This window comes from Wyeomyia smithii, chromosome 2, assembly GCF_029784165.1.
Source record: "Wyeomyia smithii strain HCP4-BCI-WySm-NY-G18 chromosome 2, ASM2978416v1, whole genome shotgun sequence".
In the NCBI taxonomy this organism is placed as follows: domain Eukaryota; kingdom Metazoa; phylum Arthropoda; class Insecta; order Diptera; family Culicidae; genus Wyeomyia; species Wyeomyia smithii.
Genome location: NC_073695.1, coordinates 254,258,031 through 254,274,372, shown reverse-complemented (window position 1 = coordinate 254,274,372; position 16,342 = coordinate 254,258,031). Strand labels below are relative to the sequence as shown.

The window sequence follows — 16,342 nt, the reverse complement described above, 5'->3', positions numbered from 1 at the left end:
TCATGAAGCTGTTAGAGTGAAAAGATGGAAAAGTCGTCAGTATAGTTTCGCTTTTCAGTCTTTTTCATATCATTGGTTCTGTTAATGTCTTGTCTCAGTTTTGTCTCTTTTTTGTCTCAATTTTGTTTCAGTTTTATTATTGTTTTCTCTAAAATTTGTATCTATTTAGCCTCTGTTTTATCTCCTTTTTGTCTCAATTTTGTCTCTGTCTTCATTTAGTGTTGTCTCAATTTGTCATGGTTTCGTCTTTGTTTTGTATTTGTTTTTTCTCTGTTTTGTCTCTGTTGTGTTTCTGTTAGGTCTTCGTTTTGCAATGTTATGTTTATGCTTTGTCTTGATTCAATCCCAGTTTTGTCTATGTTTTGTCTATGTTTTGTCTTTGTTTTGTCTTTGTTCTGGGTTTGTTCTGTATCTTTTGTTTTTGTATCTTTTTTGTCTATGTTTGGTTTCTGTTTTGTCACTGTTTTTGGCTCTATTTCATATTTATTTTGTCTCTGTTTTGTCCTTGTTTTGATCTGTTTTGTTTTTGTTTTGTCTTTGCTTCGGTTTTATTTCTATTTTGTTTTTGATTTGTCTCGGTTTTGTCTGTGTTTTGTCTCTATTTTGTCCTTGTTTCGATTAGTTTTGTCTTTGTTTTGTCTCCGACTTGTCTTTGTTTGGTCTATGTTTTGACTTTATTTTGTCTATAATTTATTTTGTTTTTTTTCTGTGATGTCTGTGATGTCTGTGTTATCTCTGTTTTTTACGTTCAGTCTGTTTGTTTTTGTTTTGTATTTCTTTTGTCTATTTTGTGTTTTTGTTTTGTCTCTGTTTTGTCTCTGTTTTGGCACTATTTTTTCTATGTTTTATTAATATTTTGTCTATGTTATGTCTACGATTTGTCTATGTTTTGTTTATGTTTTGTCTATGTTTTGTGTATGTTTTGTCTATGTTTTGTCTATGTTTTGTCTATGTTTTGTCATAATGTTGTCTCTGTTTTGTCCTTGTTTCGTTATGTTTGGTCTTCGTTTTGTTATTTATTTGTATCTATTTAATCTCTGATATTTTTCTATTTTTTGTCGCTGTTTGGTCTCTCTTTTATCTCTGTTTTGTCTTCTATTTGTTACTGTGTTGTTGTTATCTCTGTGTTGTCTCTGTTTTGTTTTTATTTTGCCTCTGTTTTGTTTCTATTTTCTCTCTGTTTCGCTTACGTCGCTCTTTTGTCTCTGTTTTATTTTGTAATGTCTCTGTTTGAAAAACGTTTTGTTACTGTTTGGTTCTTGTCTTGTCTGTATTCTGTTTTTTTTATGTTTTGTTTCTAGTTCTTCTTTTATTTTGCTCTTTTTTATCTATGTTTTTGCTTTGTTGTGTCTTTGTTTTATGATTTTTCTGGTTTGTGTTTATTCAATTTCTATTTTGTCCTTGTTTCGCATTGTTTTTACTTATTTTTGTCTCTGTCTTATCATTGTTTGGTCTCCGTTTTGTCTTTGTTTTGTATTGCTATTTTGTCGCAGTTTTATCCTTGCTTCGATCTGTTTTGTCTTCGTTTCGTCTTTGCTTTGTCTTTTTATATGTTCTGTCTTTTATTTGTCTCTTTTATGTCTCTCATTTGGCTCTCGTTTGTCTTTTTTTTGTAACTGTTTTGCTATTGTCTGGTTGCTGTTATGTCTATGTTTTGTTTTCATTTTGTCTCTGTTTTGTGTCTGTTCTCTTTGTTTCGCTTATGTCTCTGTTTTTTTTGTTTTGCTTCTGTTTCTCCTCTGTTCATTCTTCGTTTTGTTACTGTTTCGTTCACGTCTTGATTCTTTTTTTATCTCTGTATTGTTTCTGTTTTGTCTTTGTTTTTTCTTTTATTTTGCTCTGTTTTATCGATGTTTCTTCTTTGTTTTGTGATTTTCTGGTTTTTGTTTGTTTAGCCTCTCTTTTTTGTCTTGTTCTCTCTTCGTTTTTTCTCTGTTATGTCTTTGGTTCATCCCCTTCTTGTCCCAAATTTGTCTAGAATTGGCTTGTTTTTTCCCTGTTTCTATGTTTGTCCTTGTTTCGCTCTTGTTTTTTCTTTGTTTGGTCTTTTTTTTAGTTTTTGTTCCTTCCCTGATTTGTTTTTTGTTTTTGTTTTGACTTTGATTTGTTTCTGTTTTGACTTCGTATTGCTTCAGTTTAAGCTTAGTTTTTTCTCCATTTTGTTCCTGTTTAAGCTTCTTTCTGTCTTTGTTTTGTTTTGTCTCGGTTTTGTTTCTGTTTTGTCTCTTTTTTGTCCTTGTTTCGATTTAATTTATCTTTGTTTTGTCTGTGTTTTGTTTGTATTTTGTCTTCGTTTTGTCTCTGTTTTGTCTTTATTTTGTCTTCGTTTTGCCTCTGTGTTGTCTCTGTTTTGTCTTTGTTATGTCTGTGCTTTATCTTTGTTTTTTTTTTTTATGTTTCGTATTCGTTTTGTCTTTCTTTTGTCTATTTTGTGTATCTTTTTTGGCACTATTTCGTCTCTGTTTTGTCTGTTTTTTGTCTCTATCTTGTCTCTTTCTTGTCCTTCTTTAGATCTGTTCGGTCTTTGTTTTGTCTTTGCTTTGTCATTGTTTAGTCTCTGTTTTGTCTGTATTTCATCTCTGTTTATTTTCCTATGTTCTTTCTTTGTTTTTTTTTTTATGATTTTTCTTCGCTCTGTTTTTGTTTTATCTCTGTTTTGATCTGTTTGTTTCTGTTTTGATTTCTTTTATCTCTGTTTTGTTTTGTTATTGTCTTTTCTATGTTTAGTCTGTGTATTGTCTCTGTTTTGTCTTTACTTTGCCTTTGTTTTGTTTCTGTTTTCCCTTGTTTTGCTTATATTGCGTCTCTGTTTTGTAGCTGTTTATCAATGGTTTGCTACTGTTTTGTTTTTGTTTTGCCTTTTTATTGTCTATATTTCGTCTCTGTTTTTTCTTCGTTTTGATCTGTGCTGTTATTGTCTTTTCTACACTTTCCCTCTGTTTATTTTATGTTTTGCCTGTTTTTTCTTGTTTTTTTTTTGTTTTGTCTTTTTTTGTAATTGTTTTGTTCTTGTCTTATATTTTGTCTTTTTGAGTTTCTCTTTTGTTACTGTTTTGTTTCTGTCTTGTCCCTGTTTTGTCTCTGTTTCGTCTTAATTTTTCTTCATTTTGTCCCTGTTCTGTCTTTGTTTTGCCTAACCTTTGTCGCTGTTTTGTCTTTGTTCTGTCTCTGTATTTTCTTTGTTTGTTTTTGTCTTTGTCTTTATGTATGTTTTGTCTCTGTTTACAGTTATTTTTTGCTATGTCTTGGTTATGGCTCCGATTCAGCCCCGATTTGTCGTTAGTTTGTCTTTGTTTCATCGCTGTTTTGTCTTTGTTTTTCTTTTCTTTGTCCCTGTTTGGTCTATGTTTCATTTCTATTTGGTTTCTATTTTGTTTTCGTTCTGTCTCAGTTTTGTACGTTCTTTTTCTTTTGTTTTTTCTTTGCTGCCCTTTTTAGACTGCTACCGTGAGACGTTATTCTTCGTCAAATGTTGAAGGAGTTTTATCATGCTAGATTAAAAGAGCGCGAGTTGAAAGTTTGATAAAAAACTTAAATAGAGAGCTGTAGGTTAAAATAGTACTGAATGGTGAAATAGAGAAAAAAGAGTTAGAGGAATTGATAATTGATTCATAAGAAAAAGATAAGGAGAGAGGAATGTAAAGATTAGGCATCAATGAAAAACGGAGAGAAAAAAAATGTGAGCAAAAGTTGATGAGAAAGAAGCGAGATTGGTAGAATAGAAAGATGGAAGAGAGTTCAACATCTTAGTTCTAGATGAAATTGATAGAAGGGACTTTCAGAAAAGAGTGATGAAAGGGAATTATAGAAGAGAGAGAGAGATAGAGAGAGAGCTAGAGTAGAGAGTAATAGAAAAGAGTTTTAAAGACGATAAAGATAGAAAAGATTGATAGGAGAGATTGATGACAGAGAGTGATAAAGTAGATTGGTAGAATAGAATGATAAAAAAAAGTGGTAGAAGAGTATGATAGAAGAGAGTGATAGAAGAGAGTGATATAGAAGAGTGATAGAAGAGTGTGAAAGGAGAGAGTTATACAAGAGAATAAAAGAAGAGAGTGACAGAGAAAAGTGATAGAAGAGAGCGATGGAAGAAAGACATAGAAGAGAGTGTAGGCAGCGAGCGATTGAAGTGAGTGGTAGAAGAGAGTGATAGAATAGAAAATAACAGAAATGGATGATATAAGAGAAAGAGTGAGAGTTAGACACTAATAGAAAACAGCGATAAAAGAAAGTTTTAGAAGAGAGCGATGGAAGAGGGTCACCGAAGAGAGCGACAGAAGAGAGTGATAGAAGAAAGTGATAAAAAAGAGTGACACAAGGAAACAGTGGTAATAGATTACAAAGGAAATGTTTCGTCAGAAGTTTATTGCATCCAGGTGCAGAAAGTCTAATGCACTTGAGAGGCGAGTCTGAGTCTTAAAGTGAGAAAAGATGAAATTAAAAAGAGTTGAGCTGAACGTTTTCGATGAGTGTGATCATATTTTTAGGAGTTAAAATATGGAATAAACTTCTGAAAGTTAAATTTCAATTATAACATTTTTTTAACAGAGGTGTTAATTGATTCAGTAAACTTTAGAAAAAACTGAATTAACTTAGGCTATCAAAGTTAAAAATAAGCGATATAACGATTGAGCCTGTTATTTTAATCTAGTGTTAATTTGTTGCATCTAGCAGCACTGACAGCAGCTGTGCGTACTGCAAATCGCGACCATTGTTGTACACCTGCTTCTCCTTCAACGGTGGCCGTACAGTAGTCATTGCAGTGATTCAACGCTGTCATCTGATGTCGCCCCAATGCCAGGAACTTTTTACATTCCGGTGATCTGTTCTAACGTGCCCTCCACTGCAGCAACGTACCAATACCCGTCATCATTGCCAATCACTCTGTCACTATTCACAGCTTTGGATTAATTAAATGCATCCGCACGGCTGAAGAAGCACCTCGACGCGACGACGACGACGCAAGTAAGTCTCAGCTGGATGGGTTTTGTTTGCTCTTGGGCTTGCAGACCCGGTGCGGGAATCGATCATTATCGACATCGTTATCACCACCATCCACACACACACACCCACACACGGTTGCTATCAGCTGAAGCGTCCGTGAGTGGGACGAAACATACAATCATCCGCCGACACGAGAAGCATTGAACCGAAAGCATTACACCGGAATGGTTCCGCAACGTGCTCGAATATCTATTCATGTCAAATCAGAGCTTCTGCGACTATTTCCTGTTTGTGTATGTGCGACTGTGTGTGTGTTTGTTATTCTATTTGATTGTTTGACCATAAATCAAGAAATTTCGCCGACCCGGAGTTCTGGAGCCCACCGAAGACAGGCGGATCTGTGCGCACACCTACGCAGTAATAAAACCCGTTGATGTGATTGATGTGATTGATGTGTTTGATTTGAGCAAGATTTATGGGGTGTTGTTATGTATGTGCGCCACCGCGCTGCCGTAGGCCAGCCTCTAACGTGAGTCCTAAATGGATTCGGCGATGAATTGCAATGGGCACCCGAAGGGATTGGGGTTTGCAGATTAATTGGTCCGTGAAGATGAATCCGATGTGGGTGGCTTTCGGCGTTATTGGATTCGTACAATGTCTTGTCAAATGTGATTGTCTCCATGATACGTTTCATGACAGTGTGTTAATAATTCATGACATATTAACTAGCATAAACTTCATTCTCTTTTCTTTTAGGTAAGTGATAAATCATTGCTCCTGTGCAGTAAGTAGGACTTCATTGTAAAATAAACACTCCCCGAGCCGGAGCTAACAAGAACCCGTCAAAGCGATGGAGAACGCATTCGAAGTTTGGAATCCCATTTAAGGTGGAATAACCCCGGCAGTACGGTTAGGTGATTATGTCACATTCATTTCACTACAAATTTTTCCGTTGTCACCGACGACGACGTTTCCAACGACCATCAAAGGGAAAAAGTTAACTAACACTCGAACTAGAACTAGGAGAGCAAAAAAAAACACAGTTATCTACAAAAAAAAACCATGCTAGAACTGCAAAAGTGTACCATTCAGTTGTACTTTTTTTGTTCCCACACAGGCTTGAGTGCTTCTGGCTTTTAGCTTTGGTAGATTCCGAGCAGTCCAAGTCGCAGTGCTTTGCATACGAGCGTCGTCCGGCGCGATACAGAGTGTCAGCACAGAGCCCAGTTCAGACATCGGGGGCTGCTCTGGACGGATGCAAACAATAGACAAATGAACGGCCGCCACTGGTGACACTGGTCAGTTCGTTCGTTCGTTAGCTCGGCTCTGCGCTGAGGGCTGAGTGGATTTGTTAGCAGGTCGAATCACCCACGGATGTGCTGAAGGAAGGACGTCAAATACTTCAACTTGTTTGGCTGGCTCTAATAGATTATTTTGTGAGCGTGTTCGAATCAGTTTGTCAGGTCAGGGTAGGGTGTGGGCAGGGTTTATTTACCAATCGATTTTCTGAACCATTCTAAAGCGTTCCAAACTCGAATAGACCGCAAACTGGCACTGTAGTACAGTTTTGGCTCAATTGAAAATAAACTTTTTTTAGCCAAAGTCCGAGGCTAGACTCTTAAAACTAAGTGATCATAATGTTTCAAATCGCTTCAACTGATTTTGGGCAACGGCAGAATATGTAGACCGAGAGTGAATCGGGGAGGTCAAAGTGGTGGGAAAATTGCACAAAGAAGAAGTCCTGCTCGGAAAGTCCTCTACTATCAAAGCGAAAATAGGATGCTGATGGTTCTGACGGCGAGAGTTGATGACGGTGTTGACGGACCAGCTGGAACGATTCTCTCGATGTTCGGTAAATGGATTTTTGATTGAAGTTGTTAACTTTTATTGTACACAAATCGACAGTTCTTGTTCTGATCTGCTCGGACGGACTCGGTCGTAGAGCGAGCAGTTGGAATGCGGGTTTGTTTTTTTTTTTTTCCACTCTTAACGTCATTGCTGGACTACGGCCATTAGAAGTGAGCATATTCTACATGGTAATTGCATTTGCTTTATGGCTGCTTCAGGTAAAATCGTTAACGGCGTGGGGATTTGGCGCAAGATATTTTCCACCTGTTAAAGATACCACAGTTGTAGCGAAATAAAAGTGTTGAGGAACTGCTGCACGTGACGTTATTCCGTTTTTTTTATGATGCTCCACCACCTAGTGTTGCTGTGAATGATATAAGAGCGGTGCTTATTTTATTGTAGGTGTGCTAAAAAAAAGCTTGCAAAACTGAAACACACCGCCAGTGGAGAACAGGGTTAAGAAATACTCGGTTTTTATTTGTTTTTATCACACAAGTGAATAATTGAGCATTGCATGACCGATTTTCCATCATCTAGCACAACCAGCATTAATTGACTGCTCTACTTCCAATTACTGTTTAGCTTCTAGCGTGTCTGTCCTTTCATGAGCCCGTGTTTGAAGTAGAGCTGTGTGAGATTTAAAATAATTTTAAAAAACATAATATTTCACGATATTATAATTTCGCGGAGTTGAAAAAATATTATTGAATTTCATTGAACATTTTGCGAACATAGATTTCTAATAACGCTTTGCATCTCCGATGCCTTTTCCGATGCCTTTTCAAATTACCTGTTGGCATGTGAACACCTTTACATAAATTTAAATTGAGGCTACCGAAAAAAGTACTCGTGCATTCAGACTTTGGTATATTACAAAAACGGCTAGTAAATTTAATATGCTGGTTTCATCATTATAAAACTTTTTTCACTTATCTGTGTTCCCTAATTTTTGTTTTGAGAGGCTTGCGGTGGTTAAAATGAAAGTCTAGTAAATAGTTCTACTGAAATCATCAAAGATACACCGACACAAAAAGATTTTCTATTACGCTTCAATATTTAAGATATTTTTCATAATTCTGTGTATCATTCTGGATGCAGTTTACATTAAAATTCAACCGATGCACAATGTTACATTTTGCTGGTATCGTGCGAATAATTGAATAGTGATACAAATGTTTATTATAACCGTATAATATGTTCGGAGAAGTTTCAAAATATTTGAAAACGCATCTTTTGATGTAGAAAGGATGGTGATCAATCCTCCTAAAAGTGAGATAGAATATTTACTTTTTCATTAGATAAAGATAGACGCTTGGTGTCCTAGGCAAAGTATTAGGTGATCTCAAAACAAGAAACTTTACAGAAGACATCATGTTTATATCTCTTACATATTGCAAGCAACATAAAGTTTTCTATGACAAAGCATTAAAAATCGTGATTTACATTTTAAGATGTTTCTGGTTGCAATATGTGAGAGATATCAGCATGCTGTCTTCGGCAAAGTTTAGTGTTGTGAGAACATCTAATATTTCGCTTATGGTACTGCGCTACAAAAAAGTAAGTAATTCATTTTACCAATTCAAACAAAAACATGAACATGAATATAAACTTAATTGTAATTTATTTGCAACTTTACTTCGATTTTTTTGGGTTTTTTATTTTTTAGGTATGTTCAGAAAAGTTTTAGGCAAATGAATTATCTATCTAAAAAATGTTTTTAAAAAATAGTGAAGATCGGTTTTTTATAGTTACTTTTTGTTTTTGAATTTTTTTTTTCAGTACAGGATCTCAAATCGAATTTTTCAAATATTTTTAATAAAAGCTCAGACAGTTTTCTCAAATTCATCCCTTGACAACTTTTCTCTATCTTTTGTCATTATTCAGATATATCGATTTATGAAAAAACAACTGCAGCTTTTTTCATATGTTTGTACAGATAAATTTTCCAAAAAAAAATTAAATCGCTGATGTTACGTTTTTAGTTATTGATTTAACATCTTCAATAAAAGAAAAAAAAAATTTAAAAATTTTCCGATTTTATCACTTTCCCTATTTTATCACGCCAAAAATCGTCAGGGTTAGATATATTCGGGTGATCACTGTATTCATCTTATTTCTCTCATTTGTCCAATTTACCGTCAATTTTCCACAAATTTCTGAAAGTACATCTATTTAATTCTCGATTTTGTCGAATAGTTCTACGTTAAAAATATGTTTAAATTTGACGATAAATTGATCAAAAAGGCGTGATGAGATGAATATAGAAGCGATTACCCTAAAAGGTACCAACATAATACGTAAACACCACACTGACACTAATAGAATAACTCTTTGGAAATAATATGGTGGCCCTGAAATAATTCAAAATAGCATCTGAAGTTGGCATCTGGAGAACTTGTAGAATTATGTGTTTAATTTGTGTGAGACCCCTCCTAAGTCGTAAGGGGGTCGTAATACCATAGAAACGTTTCTTGTACTCTAAAATCCTCTCTTTCCAAATTTGGTTCCGTTTGCTTGGGAGGGAGGTAAATATATATTGCTTTCAAAAACCTCCACGCTTGATTGGTTCATGAGCAATGAGAAAATTTGTATGGATCCTCCCTTCCTTTCCAGAGTAGGGAGGGGTGTCCAACAACCCTTGAAACATGTCTTACCTCCAAATACCTCATTATGTTACATTTGTGGAGTTATGTTACATTTGCTTGATAAGTTCTCGAATTATGCAAAAATTTGTGTTTCATTTGTATGGAAACCCTCCCTTCCAGAGGGGAGAGGAGTGTCGAACCAGCATAATAATGTTTCTTGCCCCCAAAAACCTCCACGTACCAAATTTAGTGCTGTTTGCTTGATTAGTTCTCGAATTATCGATGAATTTGTGTTTAATTTGTATAGGAACACTTCCTTCTAGAGGAGGGAGGTATATCGTTCTACTATAAAAATGCTTTTACTCCTGTATCACAGCGCCTGCCAAATTTGGTTTCATTTTCTTGGCTAAATCTCCATCTGTAGAAATATTTGTGTTTCATTCGAATGAGAGCTCTTCCTTCCAGACAGAGAGTTGTGTCATGCTACCATATAAATATATCATGCTTTTCAAAACATCCACATTCCATTGGCTTGATAAGTTTTTGTAATTATGCAGAAATTTGTGTTTAATTTGTATGGGAGGTCTAAAACTATCATAAGATCCTTCCCCAGTCCCAAAAACCCCTACACACAAATTTTTACGCTGATTGATTCAGTCATTTTCAAGTGTATGTTCATCAGATAGATAGATAGATGGATTGATCATATAATAATACTATGATATGATACAAAAAGATATAAAGAAAAGACACAATAATGAATCAAAACTAATATGAAAATTTCTCAATAACGATAATTTTACCTTAAGAACACAATAATAATGCAACATCGATATTAAAAAAATGGCACAAAAACCGTACAGAAGTGGCCTAAAAATGTTACTAAAATAGTACGAAAGTTATACAAAAAAAAAAACAATTTGACTAAAATGAAAAGAAAATTTCAAGCGCTCACTAAATAATACAAAACTAGTGCAAAATTGGTATAAGACCTTAAGAAAAATGACACGAAAATGCACCATAATGGTTCAACAAGGATACAAAAATGAATAAAAAGTGTCACGAAAATAATACTAAAACAGCACATAACTCACACACAAATGGTGACACTAAAATGATGCCAAAGTAGCAAAAAACTGTACCACAAATAAAGCCCCGAGAATGTCTGTAAGACTGAACTAAAATATCACAAAAATTATGCAAAAAGACAAAAGTGGTACAAAACAATCACAATGATGTTGTAAAACTGGTACAATGATTGCAAAAGAAAAATGTCACTAAGGTATTTAGTATCAAACATGAAACTAAAACAGCACGAAAGTTGCACAATGAAAAAGACAAATGATATTACTAATATAATAGGTAATAAACAAAATAGGCACAGTTAACGGTACAAACATGGAAAAGTCGTGGAAACTGCACAAAAATATCACTTAAACGAAACAGAAAGTCACATAAGATGGTACAATATTAATACAATAATGGCACTGAAATGTCATCTTAATGATACAAAACAGATACCAAAATGATAGTTAAATGCCACAAAAGTTACAAAAATAATGCCACTCAAATGTTAAAAATATGTAAATTGTAACGAAACGTGAAAATAGGTTTAGTTTTCTCCTGAGTTAGTGAGAAGAGCAGAGTGAATATTCACCGTTTATTTCTTGTTCAGCAAGAGGACTGCGTGTAGTAGTTTTTGCACTTTCCTTTTTGTTTTGTGCTATGTTTATGCTGCTCACAGAAAAACTAACACACATGCTGCTTACACCACAGTTGAGCGAAACAAGAGTGGCGAACCACGCTGTAGAGACTACAAAGAAGTACGCCGCGATGTGTACTGCTGAGATAAATTCGAGAACATTCGAACAACAAACATGCGTGACGGGTGGCTGGATTTATTTTTGTTAGTTTTGAAATATCAAGCAAACAGCAAAGCCTGGATTTAAGCGGGGGGCAAATGCTCCGGGCCTTCCGATATAACCCCGCCCCCCCTCCCCCGCTAGTCCTGGGGCAGACGTTGAAGACAGAATGGTGGCCTATTTTTTGCTCGTCACCTGCCAGCGAAGCAAAAAGCTATTTCAAAACTTAAAATTTTCGTTTATTCGTCAAAAATAGGAGCCCAACGAAAATATCTGCCCCGGGCCCCGCCTTCTAAATCCGGCCCTGCACACAACAGACTATACTTTCTTACCTAGATTTTCCTTTCATTTGATATTTATTTAAGAGACGCACAGTAAAAGCACTGCAGTAAGATCTGTTGTGCAGTTATTAAGCGTATTGTCGTTTCGTGTGAGAAAGATCACACCAGTTTATTATCTCTCCGGAAAAATATTTCGGATTCCACAGCTGTGCTTTTTACAAGCTCCTCAGATACACACTTTTCGCTGTTCTCTTCAAGCAAGTATGTCGCTTTGCCCACCAGTGTGAGAGTAGTTATTTTCGCAGAGAAGATAATCTCCTGTAGGATATTATCTTCCATGCTTTTCACATAAATGACATAAGTGCCTCGAAAAGTGCTGCAAAGAAAATATAATGAAATAACATAAAGTTAACCAAAAAGTAAAAATTAAAGCCATAGAAAGCGATTCTGAATGAGACAAAAATATTGCATGTAGGGTAGAAGCACCGGTTTTGGCCATAGCACCAGTTTTGGCCATAATAGAATAAAATTGATAATTGTGAAAAAGTATCTTAGATTACTCCTAATTCGAAGTCTCCTATTGAACCTGCTTTTTTTTTTCTTCACATAAATATTGAACCTGCTGATACTATTCAACATAACTGTTACAAACTTAACCCTCTAGTGCCCACTGCCGCCTCTAGGCGGTCTTCAGTCGAACCTCTAAAAAGCTTCAATAAGAACTTGGAAAATGTTTAAGCCAATAGTGATTTTTTTGAAGTCCGTCTAAAAATTTATTTGGGTACTAGAGGGTCAAGCAAATAAATATGCGTATTTTAGTTTTGATTAGGGAACTTTACTTTCTCCAGTTCACTATACATGGATAAAAAAGTAGACATTTTGGTGTGATTTTTCTCTGCAATATCCATATTACCTACAGCTTCCAAAAACGTTCATTGATCCATTTTTGGCCACATATTAATGCAATTCCATGATTCATAATCCTGATTTTGGCCATATCTTAACAAAACCATGGTAACGTATTGATGTTTATGCAAAACATGAAATGTATGGAGTTTTCGGGCTGATATTTTAATCGCATGAGATATGTGGAACTACACAACTGGTTTGGGATTAGAAAGTCTCCGTTTGTTCAGACTATTTACAAATTTGTAACTTAATTTGCATTTACCAAAACTAACGCTTCGGATTCTCAACCTTAACCTGACTATAATAAATGGCACTTGAGTTACCGAAGTTGATGTTAGCAAATAATACGAAAAAGTTTCTATGTGAAACTTTTTAATGTAGATCAATGACAGACGAAATATTAATATAGGTCAATGATGTGATGTCAGTGTTATTATACATCCTATTAAGTTTAAACAAATTCTAACTTGAAGTACTTTGCCCTGCTAGCTATGTGTGAATATAATATCATTGTTTAGTTTGATTATTATATATACTGGCCCTTTGGTTAGTTCAAAAACGAGGATTTTCTACTGTTAAAATATATCTATATGATAAAGTCAAAATATAAAATAAATTCGTGTGACTTCAACTTTTTCGCGAATTGGCCACAATAGGAGACCCAAGTGGCCAATTTGGAAATATGTAAACAACACAACATAATTTGATTATTTAAACTCATTGTTAGTGCAGAATATAGGCGATTTCATCCGATTTCCCCGTTTCAATTATTCAATTACATATTTTTCAAAGGAAGAAGGACAAATAACTCTCATACATAACATACTATGGCCAAAACCGGTGCCCTTACCCCATTCACGAAAATGTTACAAAGAGGCGAAAAATAACAGTGCACAAAAATGATTCCAAATTGGAACAAAAATGACAAAATGATCATGGTGACATTATTACCATGATGGCACAAATTGTTTTGAAAAAAAAAAAGTAAAAAAAAAACAAATACCACACAAGTTACATAAAAAAGCAATCTAATGACTATAAAATAATGAGAAAAATATGAGAATATGAGGAAAGAATAATTGTACGGAACTAAAACGAACATGTCGTGAAAATTGCACAAAAAACAAAAAAGGTCCAAAAGACAAAAAGTTTTACAAAAAATGAACAATAATGATCCAAAGATGATACAAACACAGCACAATAATCAAACAAAAATATTATCACAATGGCGAAAAAGACACCCATAACGATCTCAAATCAATACTTTAGCAACACAAAAGTTACCCAAATAGGACAGATAATGACGTTTAACCCGTAAAGATCCGGGACGGAACTTGTTTTTTGAAAATACTCGTCCTCAGCACTGGAACGGCCGATTTGGGAAAACTTGGACTTTTATTCAGGGGGAATAGTTGCTCTAAGTTTTGGTAAAGGTGTCACCCCTCTGGACCCCTCTCCGTTTTTGTAAGACGCAAATATGTCTGTGTTTTTTTTTCTAATTTTTCAAACAGATTGAGCAAACACTGCGAATTTTCATACGTATCAATTGCTCCTTGTATCAAGTCATGTCAGGTTCATGAAATATGGTATGTAAGAGTGAATTTTAGAGTTTCCAAATAATTCCAGTTCAAAATCACAAAACTACGTATTTGCATAAAAATTCAAGCAACAAAACCGTTCTTCAAAGTTTAAACTCTATATTCTTGCGGTAAGGTCTCCTGAATCCATACGTGATGAAATATTTATTTTAGCATGCAAATATTTTGAGAAAAACCAGTTTAAATTCACCAAATTAACTATTTTCATGGAAACCTGATTTTCCCAGTCTCCGACAGTAGGTTTCAACTTGGCTCTTCAATTTTCAAGCTCTTTATTTCTAGAGTAACATCTCTGAATCCAAAGATGCTGAAAGATTTATCATAATAGCCGAAAAACCAAAAACCAATACTAATACAATTATGGCTCGGGAAAGTTATAAAAATGTAACGGAAATAGTGTAAAATTGGCGCCAAATTAGTATAAAAGTTACATAAAAAGGATAAATAACGACAAAAAAATGATACGAAAATAACAAAAAAAGGCAGAACAAAACTTATAAAAGTAAATGAAAATGTTTCGATTATTGCACGAAAACAACTCAAAAAATTATTGTTGACACAAGAATGATGTTAATTCTATAGAAATAAGATCATAAAAATGTCTTACGAAAATGTCACAATGATTACACAGAAGCGATACAAAAATGGCACAAAAGTGGTAAAAAAATGAAACTTCGATTGCATAGAAGTGCACACAAATTACAAATAATGTCCCTTAAATGATTAAAACACACAAAAAAAAACGGGACAACACATAAAATAGAGAATACACACATGAATATATAGCGAAAATTGCATAAACACTGCACAAAAATATAAAAAAAAAGTTAGACAAAAAAGGTGCAGCGCTGATACTAAAATTGCAACATAAAAATGTCACGAAAAAGGCACAAAACACTAAGACACCATAAAATCTATGTAAAACTGGCAAAAACTGCCACTGAAATGATACAAAAAACAAAAAAAAAGAACAAAAAATAAGGCACTACGTATGAACAAAGAGTCACACTAAAATGATAGAAAAAACGCGCTAAAATGACACTAAAATTTCTCGAAAGTTGCGCAAAACTAATACAAAAAATCAAAAAAATGTTCATAAATGTATAATCACGATGCCAAACTGGTATAAAAATGATACAATACTGGTGCAGAAATGGCTCAAATATTCAACCATAATAACACAAAACAGATATAAGATGTTAGGAAAAAGGCACAAAATGTCTTGAAAATCACGTTTAAAATTACAGTAAACACATAAATTACACAAAAAGGACAAATAACACGAAAATAATACGAAAATAAAAAGGTGCAGCAAATGGTTTGTACAATTACATTTTTTTTTGAATTTGCAGAAAAAGAATTCAAAACAAAAAGTTACATGAAAAGCTAAGGATGCTATTTGTATCCATTTCGGTAACTGCGAAGCATCTTCATGAAGTTTTGCATCTACATATTGTGCATCAGAACTCAATCATCCGCATCCGTATCTGCGGATGTCTAAAAAATCACATCTTTAACACTCTATGGTAACACGGAACCAGCCTCTGCTAGTTGCCGTGTGAGTGTGTGATATTCAGTTTTCGTACTTTTCCTTTATATACGGAATAAAATGTCATACCATGGCACCACGAAACTAAAGGAATGATGCAATTTGAAAAAAGGCGGAGTTATTTAAAAAATGGGTAAACAATAAACATCGCAGAGTAGGGTGATGTTAATTCAGTACGAATGCCGTATGCGGTCTGACCAAGAAACGCTTATGAGATAGTTAAAATGAATGTTGATAGATTCGGCCTTTTTCAAGGTTACTAACATTAACTCATAAGATGTTAGTGAATGATTTTGTAACTAACTAAAACTGATTTAAGTCCACTGATCATGCGCTGTAGTGTGATGTTCATTGACAGACGACACTATGCACAACAATGGTGGTATATACGAAACATTGATCCGATTTGAAATTGATTCTGATGACAATGCGGAGTTCGTATGAGAAAAACCATTATTCTTCATTTAATATTCGTACGTTTTAATAAAATGCGTGATTCGACGGAGCGTCATTTAGAGCTCCATTCATTTAAAATTCTCATGTCTGTCAGTCAACACAAAGAGATTTTTCTTTATCTTCTGGCCAAAGCCCCAAAAAGCAACACGATATAAAAGTCATCACACAACGGAACGAAGCTTCGAGAATGGTATAATTTGAAAATGGGCGGAGACATTTGCAATATAGGTCAAACAAATATCACGTAGCGGAGGGAAATTATATCACTGCATATAACGTACGTTTTTTCAAGGCTTTTATATATTTGAAA

The 16,342-nt window shown here is 34.5% G+C and overlaps 1 protein-coding gene across 2 annotated transcripts in view; it reads left to right on the top strand.

Annotated features, from left to right (window-relative positions):
* The window catches only part of LOC129720822 (MOXD1 homolog 2-like), a 429,441-nt gene that overhangs the window by 68,160 nt on the left and 344,939 nt on the right, over positions 1 to 16,342 (top strand). Inside the window, exon 2 of one of the 2 annotated variants that reach the window (XM_055672630.1) lies at positions 5,701 to 5,858. The exons of the other annotated variant lie outside the window; for it this stretch is intronic. The gene's annotated coding sequence lies outside the window, so the exon portion shown is untranslated. The remainder of the gene's footprint in view (positions 1 to 5,700; positions 5,859 to 16,342) is intronic. 2 annotated transcript variants of the gene reach the window in all.